General features: G+C 42.3%; 1 protein-coding gene across 1 annotated transcript in view; it reads left to right on the forward strand.

Moving 5' to 3' along the window:
- Positions 1–16,019, forward strand: part of adgra1b (adhesion G protein-coupled receptor A1b) — a 537,318-nt gene that overhangs the window by 252,977 nt on the left and 268,322 nt on the right. The window lies entirely within an intron of this gene.

Raw genomic sequence — 16,019 nt, forward strand, 5'->3', positions numbered from 1 at the left:
CGATACATGAATCAGCTACTAATGCTTTTGCTCATGAGCGATGCAGGTATCCCCCGATCCCAAGATAACCACCCAGCTCTTATCACTCAGCTGGGTTATTTTTTGGTTCATATGGAAACCTTAGTTTTGGGGTCTTCAGTTGAAATAACATAGCCATGATGGCGTGAATCTAACATGCCATCAAACACCAAGAAGACCCATCTCCACCCAAGACCAAGTTTGCAATTGTTTACAAGAACAAACTACTGTTAATGCTGGAATTCTTAAAGAGAGAATATGCTGGAAATTTTAGGTCGATGACCTTTCACAGAACTGATGACAGGTCATCGACCTGAAATGTTAACTTTGTTGCCCTCGCCACAGATTCTGCCAGAACTACTGAGCATTTCCAGAATTTTCTGTCTGTATTTATAATTCTTTACGTCATTTGGTGGTACAAAACTTGAGTATTGCTGAAGAAAGGAGATTTTTTTGTTAAAGCTTTTTGTCTTGTACTCATCAGAACAATTTGCAAGAAAATACCAATGTCAGACAACTGCATAGTAGCAGTGTGAAAAAGCATGAGCAACAGGTGAAGTTAGCTGTTTCACACTGCTGCTATGCAGTAGCAATACCATTAACAGGATGCTGCCGTCAAGTCAAAAAGACATTCTGCCTGTCACACAAATGAGTAATGCGGTATATGAATTTCAGTGCCTGTGTGATGCTAGGTATGTAGGCTATATGCCCCAAAGACTGGTGGATCGTATCAAACAGGATGTCTCTTCCACTGTTGCAACAGGCAAGGTATGGACCATACCTTGTGCTTGCAAAATTCAAAACACAGTGCCCAACATTAGATGTGATTCCGCGATTGGACCACATTTGCTAAATAATCCTCAATATGCTAAGAATCATTCTGACAAACAATTTAAAATCATCAGTTGGGCTTGCAGTGTGGCACATTTGCAGGTACTGGAAGCTACATATAATAATACACAGGGCCCTGTTCTTTGCAGACAGAAAGAACATGTACACACATTGCACCTGTTTCAGCTAAACAAAATAAGTGACAACCATTCACTGGTTCCTTCCCCAGGGCAATCTACTTGGTTTAAATTTCAAACAATGTTTGGCAGTTAACTGTCAGCCACCATTGACTGGTGCATTCTCCATGGCAACGCCTCTACCAATCAGAGTCCACCTGTCAACCAATCAGCACTCTCTTCTTGTACAGTATAAATATATTGTTTACCCTGAGATTGGTATTTTTTTTTGCGAATTGTCCTGATGAGTGCAAATCAAAAAGCTTTGACAAAAAAATGCCTCGTTCTTTCAGCAATACTGAAGTTCTGCACTTGACAATTTGGAGAGGAAATTACATTGACACCAACTATGAAGGTGGCAGCACATCAAACGCATCTAAGACTTTGTACTAAAAGAAATATTTTTTCAGAAAGACAGCAAATTACATTGAAATCAAGGGCTTGCCAACTCTCTGATCTCCAAAGCTCTTCATGTTTCAGATGGCATTAATCATAGTTTAAGTCCCCAAATCTCTCTCTTCTTGAATTACTTGAATTGGTTTATTTTATGATTAATGGCATTTCCTACTGAAGTACTTCAGGTGGGCATTTATTCTCATCTCCTATTTAATGTCAGCAAAGCAGCAGTATAGTTTGCTTCAAATGAACATTGTACTCAAACTGTGCATTAAAACAAAGAGATAATAATTCATGTTTTTTTATGAAACATTTGAGCTGCCATGAGTGTCAAACAGGAGAAAAGGACAGTTTAGCATACCTGTATGGTACCAGAATAATTGCAGGCTATAGTCCTGCTGCTAATGGACACTTTGACCCTCCACTCATGCATGCAGGGAGCTTCAACACAGCTGGTGTTAGACTGGCTGATAAGATAACTAGTTTTTCTCACAGTGAGAATGACACCATATCTGTCTGGATCAGGCTGGAGCAGTATGTCCGCTGGGATTTTGTGAAGTTCGGCAGTCTAATCCTTCCCTCTTACAGTAACTGAGCTATATCATGTACAAATGTGGACATTGGGCTAAGGTAAATGGAGGGAAAAATTGGGCGACATAAATTTATGTTTAAAAGTATGGAGCCTGCAGTATTTTTAAGTGATGGATGAAATAAATGCTTATGGAACTTATGGGTCTAGAACTGTCATGAATGTCTCTAACAAAACCACAGACCTGCATTTTACTCATTTTGATAACTGTTTGATAGATTCAGAGTTTCTGCTGTTATTTCTTCCCCAGTTATTTATAGTGCAAACATAATTTTGACTTAATTTAAAAGCGAATACTTGCAAATTTCTATAAAGAACTTGAGGAAAAATTACTATGTAGCTTGTAGGTGTGCACGGACACTGGCATTTCAAAGCTGATATCTTTAGCCCTTTGTTTAAATTTAACGTCATAGAATTTAGATCTGGGCTGCAGAAAAGCATTGTGCATCCTTGTGGGACAGTGAGGCTTTGAAGTTTCAGACGTTTTAGATCAAAAATGGCACTTGAGAGTCATGACTCGAGAGTTAAAGAGGATAAATGGTGTATCAAGTGATTGACGGATGCAGGATAGGAATCATGAGCATCAGTACCAAAGCAAATAGAACTGGATTGAATGGAGCTTCAAAGCTGTAACTGAGCTTCAAGGTCAGTGAAACACAAAACATTACAGTCTTGAGGCAGCCAGGGTTTGCTACAGTCTTGATTTTTAAAATTTTAATTTTATAAAAAAGCAAATGTTTTGTATGTTTACTATCACGGTCGAATTATAAACAGTTGGTTAATTGCTGGAAATAAGTTTGTCCAAGCATTTTTTATTTAATCAAATTGGCAGCCTTTTGTGATTCGCTGTGTAAATTTGCTTGAGAGATGTGTCAGCCATGCTATTTTCGAATTACTTTGTCCTTCACAGTTAGCGTGATCATCTTAATCTCGCACAGCATGTTGTTGCTCCAGGAGACTTTCCATTAATATTTACCAAGATGGGCTGTATAAAATCTACACTTTACTTAAAGTGACATTGTTGGTATGCTTGCACAGACACATGTTGACAGTGAAGTGATCAATGACACAAAGGTGAAGAGCGCTGTGCAAAACTTTGTGCTGCAATGGGAATAGAGTCTGTAGTAGTGAGAATTTTCAGTGGTTTAACAATGGTGTGCGTATTTATAGCATGCTGCTTCAGCAGCATACCTTAAGTAAACACTCTTCATACTGCCCCTTATATGTGCAGAATTTCAGAACAATTGAGAACTTGTGCATGTTGAATTGTGTCAAGGTCACATTCCAAGGCAATTAATTAGACTGAGCAAGTGAGTTTTTCTGTGACGTTTACTTCATCTGTTATGGTTTTTGAAACATAGAATAATGTGATTCTGTTTTAAAGATCTGCTTCCTACACTATAGCAGAGGTACAAAATATCATACTCTCTCCACATTCCAGCAAATAAATACACATTGCAGATAATAACAGAAGCAATCCACATCAGGTAACAGATGTTGGCTGAAAAGCAGCACGGTATGGCTGTCAATATGTTATGAAAACACAGTTGTTGTCTGCTTCCTGCTGTGAATGTTTAGAGCTAATGCAATAGAATATACTGTTATGATCTCATTACAAAGTGAATAAATAAAGCAATTATTGTGAATGAAAAGACCTAGCGTACAGATTCAGTTTACTGTCTGAGGTACAGTAGTTAAAAGTTAAAAAACGCAGATGTCATCCGTCCGCGCATTTTGTTTGTTGCTTTGCGTTTATTGATGATCTGACCTGAGAGTAGGATACCACTTTCTCTGGTTTAAATTACAAGTAGTTGAGTGAGCAGAAATATATATTTGTACAATCACTAGTTAGAAAGTCTATTCACAAAATAGGAAAATGGAAACAAAAGATACACTTTCTAAATCTCCTTTCTCTGACTGGATTTTTAAAAAAAACAGTAATCTATAAGACAATGGAGGACTGTCAGCCAGCCACAATATACAATTGTGGAATGAAACGGAAACATAAACCCAAACCACCCTGGGAAGCGTGAAAAAACCCATCTCCTGCTGGATTTCACACTATCCTGAAACTCTTCAAATGTTTCTGAGATAAGACATCAAAAATGCAATGACCTGTTCTAAAAAGCAGTAACTACAGCAGACATGGAATTAATTAAATTCCTCTGGAATATACAGCCAACAAGACTTTAAGAACTGTTTGCCAAGCCAGAGATCAGAATGCAGTACTGAAAAGCTGCAAAGAAGCTCTCTCTCTCTCTCGCTCTCTCTCTTTCTTTCTCTCTCCTCTCTCACAGAAGTACTGTGCCAACCAATGCAAAGTAATCATCCTGAGAAAAGAAATCTAGATCTAAACTGAGAACTTTAGGGAATAAAACCTGGAAATCTGCTCCATGCAATTACACCCAGGAAGATAACTGAACAAAACAGCCGTAACGTGGAATCACCGCATTAAGACCAGCCAAAGGGCAGTTAACAAGGTCATCAAGGAGAGGCGGTGGCATAGTGGAATTGTCACTGGACTAGTATTCTAGAGACCCGAGGTAATGTTCTGGAGACCTGGGTTCAAATCCCACCATGGCTGATGATGAAATTTTAATTCAATAAAAATCTGGAATTAAAAGTCTGACAACGACCACAAAATCATTGTCAATTGTAGAAAAACCCACCTGGTTCACTAATGTCCTTTAGGGAAGGAAATCTGCCATCCTTACCTGGTCTGGCCTGGTGACTCCAGACCCACAGCAATGTGGTTGACTCTTAAATGCCCTCTAAATAAGAGTAAAAAGGCTTAGCCAGCAGTGCCCGCATTCCATGAATGAATAAAAAAACTGTGTATTTCTTCATAAAATGCAAAATACACTATCCTCTTATCCTACCACCTGTATTAGTGTGTGTGCGTGGGCCCAGGGCTTTTTCTAAATTTGGCAAGTAGTGACAAAAATTCATCTTTATCTTTGTTTAAACTCAGAAAACCTGTCTGACTAATTCTTTATCATCTGAAAGCATACGTAGTGGGATTCCTGCAGCATTGGCAAAGGGCATCCTCTTCAAATTCATGAAAAAAAAGGCCTGTTATGATCAGACCTTGAGTGGTAGAATAGGAGAGTCATTTTTACCCCTCCTAATGTGGACATAACAGGATGCTTCAGTTTATGTTGATTCAATGGGCAGAATTTTCTGCCTGTCGGACGCACCGGCCTGGAGTGGGCGCGAGCGGGCGTTGAGCCGATCGCTGCCCGCAATCGGCTGCGTGCCATCATTTTACATGGGTGGGCCAATTAAAGCCCGCCATGCGTGACGCACGGATCTGCCTCAGGGAGATTAAGTTCATATTGAGGGTTTCAAATAAAGATAAAAATTATTTACACGGTGTCCCCTCATGTGACAGTGTCACATGAGCTGCGACATGTTTAAGAATTGTGGGGGGGGGAAATTATTTATTTATTAAAACCTTAAGGAAAACTCACCCCGCCCGTGGATGAGGCTCGGGCTCTTCGCCTGCCCGCCAACCTTAAGGTTGGATGAGCAGCGTTGATAATTACTGTAATTGCTCTTTTAATGGCCTTAACAAGCCTTTGACAGTGTGGCGGGTGCGCAGACGCCTCCACTAAATGAAAGATCTGAATAGCGCACAGCTACGTCGAGACATGCGCCCGACATCACCGCACATCATTTTACGCCTGAAAACTCTGGCCTAACAAATATAAATACCAGCCACGTTCTTATTGTAGACAGAAAACAATCATTTTATAAATCCATCCTTATGATGGGAAGCCTCTCCTACCAGTCGTGTAAAGTAGAAATTTGGACATGTAACCAAAAATCAGGGGAATATTGGCACATTTCCAATATGTGCTGCTGGTGGGTGATATTGTTGCTAGAAGTGCAAGCTCATAATTTTGCACACCCCACCCCCCCAAATATTTTATAAATAAAATGTTGATCATATGAAGATTCATAGCAAAGAAGTAGACAAAGTAAAGAAGGAGAGAATGAGTGATTATTAGGAAGATCAGAAAATATTTCAAGATGAAGGCAGCAGAGTTGAAGGAGCCATATTTATTTATTAAAGCCAAGCAGTTGGGTGATCTATTAGCTTCCAATATTTGGATGGCTGAATAACCCTGAATGGATGGTGCTAAGTAGAAGGAGGCTATTCTGTGGGAAACTCTGGGATCTTGAGAAGACCAATCCATGCAAGGATGGTTTTCCAATTTTAATCTGTCATTTCAATTAATATGCTAGATTTAACTCATTACATACTAACACTGCCTTCTTCCCGCTTTAATTTTTTACTTGGAAACTAAAGATGTAATACTAGGAGAAGCTATTGACTCTATGGAACACCATGACTTGGATTACATCTAGGCTCTTAGGATGACTGAGTCCCGTTACCAGATTTCGGCTGCAGCTTTTACTTCCCAACAAGGGAGACGAGTGCCCTTAAAATTAATTTGTTTATTTTAGCAAGGCCAAATAACACATGTTTCCCTTCCTATGTTTTGCAGTGTTTAAGAATTTGGATATAACTATTCAGAATTTTTACAGTCTTTCAGTAAGATTAGATTGCTTCACAGTGGCAAGATCAGTTTTATGGTCTCTTCATTTAAGGAAGGCCTATTTAAGTAATTAAATTCCATTAAGTACTTCATTATTGAGGGACATTTATGTTTGTATTTTAAAAGGATGGTAAATTAATTTACTGGGTATGTTTCTGTTTCCTTTGGAGCAGTATATCCCTCATCTATCTTTGCCTTGACATCAGCTGTACACGTTCATATCTCACACCAGTTCCTCTGACAGTTCTTCCTGGCAGGATGCCTTTTGTTTGGAACGGAACATCCTATCAAAAGTCACAAGAGCAGCAGGGATTTCAGCTGTCCCGGCTTAAGGAATAACAAGTGGTGGATAATGGGGCAATATTTGAAAATTCTGTGGTAGAAAGGCTCCAAGCCTTGCTATCACAAAGTGAAGCAGCACACCACAGTCGGAGCTAAATGACCCCACAACCAACGGATCAGATCTAAGCTCTGGAGTCTTGGCACATCCAGTGGCTGGCGGTGGACAATTAAGCAACTGACTGGAGGAGGAGACTCTAAAGATACCCCGTCCTCAAAAATCAGTGCAAAAGACAAGGCTGAAGCAATTGCAACCATTGTTGACTGAGCTGGCTGAGTCCTAAAGGATATAGCTGCCACACTGGGCCTGCAGCAGGTGGTGAAGGAATCAACAAGAGTGAAAAACCCACTTGGTGTCCTCACTAATCTAGCAGCATCTATCCATTACAGTACTGATATGAGTGACCACCGCATATTCTTGGTGGAGACAAAGCTCTGACTTGATACATCATGTTGTGTGGCACAGCATGCTAAATGCAGTAATTTCAGAATAGATCTAGCAGCTCAAAACTGGGCATCCATGAGGCTTTGTGGGCTATAAGAAGCAGCAGACTTGTAACCTCATGGCCCAGCATATTAGCAGCAAGACTGGGGATCAACCCTGTTCATTAAGGATTGTAGGAGAGCATGCCAGGAGCAGCACCAACCTGGTGAAGCTACAACACATGAAGAAATGCATGCTAAAGATGCAGTATGTAGAAGACAGAACTAAATATTCCCACAACCAACCCATCAGGTCAAAGCACTGCAGTTCTAACCACATTCAGTTGTGAATGGTGATGGACAATTAATCAGCTAAGCTCCATGAACTTCCCCATTTTCAATGATGGCAGAGTCAGAACCTGAGGTCAAAAGACGAGGCTGAAACTTTTGCAACCACCTTCAGCCAGATGTACTGAGTGTATTATCTGTCTTTGTCTCCTCCTGCGGTCTCAACCATCACAGATACCAGTCATTTTTCAACAAATGATATCAAGAAATGGCTGAGCACACTAAGTACACCAAAGGTAATGGGCCTGACAACATCCCAGCTGTAGTACTGTAGATTTGTGCTCCAGGACTAGTTGTGCCCCTAGCCAAGCTGTTCCTGCACAGCTGCAACACTGGCATCTACACAACAAGGGGAAAAATGCCCAGGTATGTCCTGTCCATAAAAGCTGGACAAATTCAATAGAGCCGATTACCGCCCCATTAGTCTCATTCATCATCCAATAGATGGAAGGTGTAGTCAACAGTGCTATCAAGTGACACTTACCAATAACCTGTTCACTGATGCTCAGTTTGGGTTCTGCCTAAATCTACTCAGCTCCAGATCTCATTACAGCCTTGGTGCAAAACGTGGACAAAAGAGTTGAGTTTAAGAGGTGAGGTGAGAGTGACTGCCTTTGACATCAAGGCAGCTTTTAAGTGAGTGTGGCATCAAGGAATCCTATCAAAATTGAAGTCACTGGGAATCAGGGGGGAAAAGTCTCCAAAGGCTGGAGTCGTACATAGCTCAAAGGAAGGTTATGGTTGCTGAAAGCCAATCATCCACCCCTCACGCATGGCAGCAGTTCAAGAATGCAACCTACCATACCTTCTCAAAGGAAATTAGGATGGATAATAAATGCTGAGCTTACCAGCAATGCCCACATCCCATGACTGATGAATAACAACATTTTGAAAGTTGGTGGATTTTTGTAATCTGTTTTGAAAGGTAATTGCCAGAGAAAGAGAGACCCTTGGTTTCCATTTGCATTTTATTTTTCCTTGGTTACATATTGGTTTACGTATATTGGTATACATATTGGCTTACGTATATTGGTATACATATTGGCATGTAATCTGAATGGAATGCGGCATGTAAACAATGAAATGCTGCATAAATTTGGAGATTACAATTTAAACCCATGAGCAAACAAGCAAGCCACTGAACAATCTTCTAAGCTTTAATCATCCTGCCTTTGATGGCATAAGTGGAAGGAATCATAGCAGAGCCCGAGGAATAATTCATAGGTACAGGAACAAACAAAGTCAAGGAACAATGGTGGAGAGGAATAAAGCTATATTTTTTGAGATGCTTTGTGCATCCTTTCCCAATACTTTTATTTCAAAAATTCTTCTCTTGATCCATGATATAGCTGAGCCAACAAATGTAATAATCCTCAGCCTTACATCCAAGCTCATATCCATGGCTCATCCAACAGAACCTTGTGCTGTGATCATCCTTTACTCAGAAATCCTCTCTGCCTTAGTTTGTCTCTCCCACCTTTCAAAAGCCTCCTCAAAACCTCCCTCCCCAACGTTGGATTCATTGTCCCTTCTGCTTCCTCTAAACTCTTCCAATTCCCACTCAACACCAAATTATCCCTTGAATGTTTTACATTAAATTTAAATTGCTGTTTGGGAGTAATATGATCTGTAGATAACTTAAGTAACCTTGACAATTCCTCCAAGTGTCTCTGCTCCTGTGAGAAAGGCACAAGAAAAGAATCAAAGATCAGAATGGGAATAGGTAATGTGGAAAGCACCAGAAAATTAAAAATAAATGGAACAGACAGTCATGTCATCTCATGCGTGTTTTGCAGATAGTGAAAATAAAGGAACATACAAACATACGAATTAGGAGCAGGAGTATGCCATTTGACCCCTCAAGCCTGCTCTGCCATTTGATAAGATCATGGCTGATCTGATTGAGGCCTCAACTCCATTTTCCTGTCTACCCCCTGTGCCATTCAACCTCCTCATTATTCAGGAATTTATTTAACTCAACCTTAAAAATATTCAATGACTTTGCCTCCACTACTCTCTGGGGAAGAGAGTTCCACAGACTTACGATCCTCTGAGAGAAAAAAAATTCTCATCTCTGTCCTAAATGGGAGACCCCTTATTTTTAAACTGTGCCCCCTAGTTCTAGTCTCTCCCACAAGGGGAAACATACTCTCAGCATCCAACCTGTCGAGTCCCCTCAGGATCTTCTACGTTTAATAAGGTCACCTCTCATTCTTCTAAACTCTTAGGGCTGAATTTTGCTGTCGGCGAGCAGGGGGTGGGATGACACGGGATGATGTTGGGGGAAACCCCCGATGTCATCCTGCCCCATTTAAATCTTCAGGAAGGCGGGGGCACAGCGAAATCAGCTGTGTGCCCGCCGACCTGTCAATGGCCAATTGAGGCCATTAACAGGATCATTAAAATAATTAAAGGACCTGCCCGTCCAACCTTAAGGTTGGCGGGCAGGCCAGGAGCCCCGGCGGTGAATAGAAAAAAACATGAAACCTCATCCACCAGCGGGATGAGGTTTCATGTAGGGTCTAAAAAATTGTAATAAGTTTTAGTGAAATTTATTAACATGTCCCATCTCATGTGACATTGTCACATGAGGGGGACATGTTAAGGATTTTTTTTTCCAATTTTAAAATTTATAAAGCTGTCAGCAATCTCCCTGAGGCAGCACTTAGCCTCAGGGAGATGTGTGCTCTTTCGTGCGCATGCGCGAAAGAGCGCACTCTCGCATTTGGGGAATCCCCTTCCCCCCCGCCCGCACAGGAAGTGCATAGCGCTTCCCACCGGGCACCACGCTGGGCAGACCTTAATTGGCCCGCCCACTTAAAATGGCAGCGGGGCCCACTTCTCCGGCGGGGATCGTCTCCCCGCCCAAGGGAGATTGGGTCGGGCCCGCCCGCCCAGTAGGCAGAAAATTCTGCCCTTAGTATATATCCCCAACCTGTCCAACCATCCCTCATAAAATAACCCCTTCATCCCAAGAATCAGTCAAGTGAACCTTATCTGAACTTCTTCCAATGCTATTATATCTTTCCTCAAGTAAGGAGACCAAAACTGTACACAGTGGTCCAGATATAGTCTCACCAATGCCCTGTACAATCATAGCAAAATTTCCCTGCTTATTTATTCCATTCCCATTGTAATAAACGACAACATTCCATTTGTCACTAGCTGTACCTAACTTTTCATGATTTATGTACCAAGACATCCAGATCCCTCCTTACCACAGTGTTTTTCAATATTTCCCCATTTAAATAATGTACTGCTTGTATATCCTACCTGCCAAAGTGGACGCATTCACATTTTCCCACATTATATCCCATCTGCCAATTTTCTGCCCACTCACTTAGCCTATAAAAATCCCTTTGTGGACTCTTTATGTCCTCCTCTCAATTTACTTTCCTGCCTACTTTTGTGTCATGAGCAAATTTAGCAACCATATACTTGGTTCTTTCATCCAAGTCATTTATATAGATTGTAAATAGTTGAGGTCCCAGCACTGATCATGGTGGCAGTCCACCAGTTACAGCTTGCCAACCTGAAAATGATCCATTTCCCTGCTTCCTGTTAGCTAACCAATCCTGTATCTGTGATAATATATTATCTGTTACACCAAGAGCTCTTATTTTGTGTAGTAACCTTTGATGTGGCACCTTATGAAATGGCCTTTTGGAAATCCAAGTACACCACATCTACAGGTTCCCCTTTATTCACATTACTTGATACTTCCTGAAAGAACTCAAATAAATTAGTCAAACTTGATTTCGTTTTCGCAAAACCATATTGGCTCTGCTTAATGGAATTAAGATTTTTTCAGTGCCCTGCTAGAACCTTCTTAATAATAGATTTTTGCATTTTCCCTATGACAAATGTTAGGCTAACTGGCCTGTCGTTAGCTGCTTTTTGTCTCCCTCCTTTCTTGACTAGAGGAGTTACATTTGCTATTTCCCAATCTGCTAGAACCTTTCCAGAATTAAGGGAATTTTGGAAAATTACAACCAATGCATCTACTGTCTCCACAGCCACTTCTTTTTGAGCACTTGGATGCACTCCATCAAGTCCTGATGACTTGTCAGCCTTTAGATCTAATACTTTTCTCAGTATCCTTTCCATGATAATTGTAATTGTTTTGAGTTCCTCTCCCTTTCACCTCTTGATTTAGGAGTATTTCTGGGATGTTATTTGTGACTTCTACAGTGAAGAAAGACACAAAATATCTGTTCAATGCTTTCACCGTTTTCTTATTAACTCCCCAGACACGGTCTGTTGGGGACCCAAGCTCACTTTAGTTACTCTTCTCTTTTTAAATACTTCTAAGAATGCTTACTATCTGTTTTATATTTCTGGTTAGCTTTCTCTCATAATCCAAATTTTGTCTCCTTATTTCTTTTTTAGTCATTCGTTGCCGGGATTTTCCCTTTGGCGAGCGGGGGGGTGGGGCCCGCTCGCCGACGTGTAAAATGACGCGCGGTGATGTCGGGCGGAACTCCCGACGTCACCACGCCCCATTTAAATTTTCCGGTAGGCGGGGGCTCAACAGAATCAGCTGTGCACCCACCGACCTGTCAATGGCCAATTGAGGCCATTGACAGAGTCATTGAAGTAATTAATGGACCTGCCCGTCCAACCTTAAGGTTAGCAGGCAGGCCAGGAGCCCTGGCGGGCATTAGAAAAAGCATGAAACCTCATCCACGGGCGGGATGAGGTTTCATGTAGGTTTTAAAAAATTTAATTAAGGATTTTAAAAAAGTTATGGACGTGTCCCAACTCATGTGACAGTGTCACATGAGGGGACATGTCAGGGATTTTTTTCTATTTTTAATAATTTGTACAGTAGAGACGATCTTCCTGAGGCAGCACTTAACCTCAGGGAGATGAGTGCACTCTTTCGTGCGCGTGCCCTTAATTTTCGCAGAATTGTACACTTTTTCTTTCAATCTGATACTATCTTTAACTTTGTGAGTCAGCCACAAATGCGGAATTATCTGAATGCACCAGTCTTTGTTTCCTGCTGGAATGTATCTTTGCTGAACAATATGAAATATCTCCTTAAATGTTCACCACTACATTTCTACTGACCTACCCCTTAGCCTATTTTCTCAGTTTACTTTAACCAGCACCATGTTTATACCCTTGTAATTGCCTTTATTTAAGTTTAAAACACTAGTCTTAGACTCACTCTTCTCTCCCTTAATCTGAATATGCAAAATTCAATGATTTTATGATCACTGCTACCCAGAGGCTTCTTTACTATGAGGTCTTTAATTAATACTGCCTGAGTGCACGCTGTCAGGTCTAGTACAGCCTTCTCTCTGACTCTAGAACATGCTGCTACAAGGAATTGTCCCAAAAGCACACTATGATCGTGGATGACTTGCTTCCATTTTGGTTCCATGGGTTCTGAGGTACCTAATAAGTCCAATGCATGATCTGCATTCCCTGCCACTGGCAGGGCAGATGGTGCTTGAAGGGTTGTGTAGATGGATTGTTTGGAGATTTGTATCTTCCCTCTGACACCTCAACTTTGCCTCTGCGCATTCCCGATGAAGTTTCTTGATGTGTTCAGTGCCTTCCCGAATGAGCTTTCTTCATTTTGGTCGATCATAAGCCATAGACTCCCATGATTCGGTGGGTATGCTTGACCTCTATGGGGATGCTTTGAGGGCATTCCTAAAGCTTTTCCACTGCCCTCCTAGGACCCTCCTGCCATGGCTGAGTTCCGAGCAGAACAGTTGCTTTGGGGGTCTGGTGTCAGGCATATGACTGACATGTTCCACCCAGTGGAGCTGCTTTCTAGTGATTGGCGCCTCAATGCTAGGCAAGTCGGGTTGGGAGAGGATGCTGCTGTTGGACCACCTTTCTTGCCAGGATCTTGTGAAGACACCATTGGTGGTGGTGCTTCTTCGGTGCTTTGAGGTGACTGCTGTAGGTCATCCAAATCTCCGAAGCATATAGGAGCGCAGGGATCACTGCTGCCTGGTAATCCATGACCTTAGTTTTGGGTTTGAGATTCTGGTCCTCAAATACTTTTTTTCTCAGTCGGCCAAAGCTGAGCTGTCACATTGGAGGCATTGATTAGATTCGTTTTCTCTGTCTGCCTTCATCGAGAGGAGGCGCCCAAGATATGGAAAATGGTCCACATTTTCCAGGATCTCACTGTTGATCTTAATCAATGTGGGGAAGTGTTTTGCTGTGGGAGCTGGTTGGAAGAGGATCTTAGTTTTCCAGGCATTTAGAGAAAAGCTCATTTTCTTATATGCTTCGGAGAAGGAGTTGACAATGACCTGGGGCTTAGTTTCTGATTGAGTGCACACACAATCATCATCTGCATACTGAAGCTGTATGACTGAGGTTGGAATGGTTTTGGTTTTGGATTGAAGGTGGCGTAGATTGAACAGTTTCTCGTCTGTTCTGTAGATTATCTCCGTGCCTGAGGGTGATTTGTGGAGGTGTCGTACAGTATTGCAGTGAGAAAAATTTGACCCCAGTTTTCACTGAGATAGGGCTTTTGGTGGTTCATTGATAAGGATCGGATTAACTGCACTAGGCAGTTTGTTAAGTAACTAACCAGTGGCTTATTATCCACTCTTCACACAGACTTCTGCTTATGATTTTTTCTCAGCATTAAACTATGTAGTCAGTGTTTACTGAGGCACAAGACTAAATTCTTCAAACTCAGTTCTACTGAAGAGTTGAGGTTGAATGGAACATGGGTCCGAGAATTGGCCACATGCTGTTACCGTCCTATTTCAATGCACCACTGCTCTTTGGAAGTGTGGGATTCTGTGAACTCACTTGGCAAGACTTTAACCCATTCTTACTATTTGAATTAGTTTAGAGGAATCCTGTGGGGACATTCTTCATTCATAATGAGAGGCAGCTCCACAGTTTTTCCAACCAGAAGTTTCTCTTTATAAATAAAATGGTGTTTGCATTTTTTTTTGTGAGAGGGGTGGGCAGCAGTTCATAGACTAAAAAAAACAGCAAGAGGAACAGAGAAAATAGCAACTGGTGGGGTTTTAGGGGAAGTTAATCTAGTTTTGAGTGTTTATTCTAAAGAGGGACCCAATCAGCATCTACAATGTGACTGATTTATATTGTTAAATGGAACTTGTTGTAGGGCATCACTAAGGCCAGGATGTTTTCCCCGTCGGTGGGGTTGTGCAGGGGCGGGCGCGAACCTGATCGGCGACGCGACGCCATTTTACGTAATTGGCCCGCCCAGCGTGACACTTGCCCAGAAGTGCGACGCTCGCCTGGAAGCGCTGAGTGCTCCTTGTGCGGGCTGGGGGGGGGGTGGGGGGGTGGATTCCCTGAGAGGTTCCCTGTGCTTTTTCGCGCATGCCTGTGAAAGAGCGCAGAGATCTCCCCGAGGCACAGAGGTGCCTCAGAGAGATTTGTTTCAGTGTTAAAGTTTCAAATAAAGGTTTGTAACACTTATAAAATATGACCCCTCACAGGACACTATCACGTGGGCCAGGATATTGAGGTCGGCGAGCGGTGGGCGGGGCCCCCTCGCCGATGCGTAAAATGATGCGGGATGAAGTCGGGCAGAATCCTCGACATCACCCCGCCTGAGGGGACATGTCAGTGAAATTTTATTTTTGCCCATTGACCATTTTTGAATTTGGCGCCGATTTCCCTAAGGCAGCACTTACCCTCAGGGAGATGAGTGCGCTCTTTTGCGCCCTGTTCGCACTCTCGGCTTGGGGAATCCCCCCCGCCCACACAAGGAGCGCAAAGCGCTTCCTGGTGGACGTCATGCTGGGCAGGCCTTAATTGGCCCGCCCATATAAAATGGCGGCGCGCCGATTGGAGGCCTGCCTGCACGCGCCCGCTCCTGCACTTCCTCCCCGATGGGTAAGCTGGGACATGTCGAAGAATAAAAGTATAAATTTTTATTAGATTTTAAAACACTTCATGAAACCTCATCCCCGCCCATGGTTGAGGTTTTGTGAAAAACCCGAAGGCCGCCTGGGCTCTTCGCCTGCCCGCCAACCTTAAAGTTGGACGGGCAGCTCATTGAATTGAATTAATTTGGTTTTAAATGGCCTTAATAGGCCCTTGACAGTTTGGCGGGCGCGCAGCCGACTCAGCTGTGATCGGTTGGACTAATAAGGACAGTAGTAGCACAACTCTTTTTCTAATTACTGTAAGTATTGGCAACACTTTGGAGGACAACAATATTAATTTGCATTTAGAAGAACATCTCCATGCTTTTCACAACAGGGAGAAAGGGTCTACTGAGAAGGGTGGGGGGAAGGCCAAGGGGAGGAATCAGGAGCAGAAAGCCAAAGGTGCAATTGAAGGGGCAGCAAGACAAAGAAACCTGAAGAAAAATGA

Source organism: Cetorhinus maximus, chromosome 20 (assembly GCF_964194155.1).
Source record: "Cetorhinus maximus chromosome 20, sCetMax3.hap1.1, whole genome shotgun sequence".
Classification (NCBI taxonomy): Eukaryota; Metazoa; Chordata; class Chondrichthyes; order Lamniformes; family Cetorhinidae; genus Cetorhinus; species Cetorhinus maximus.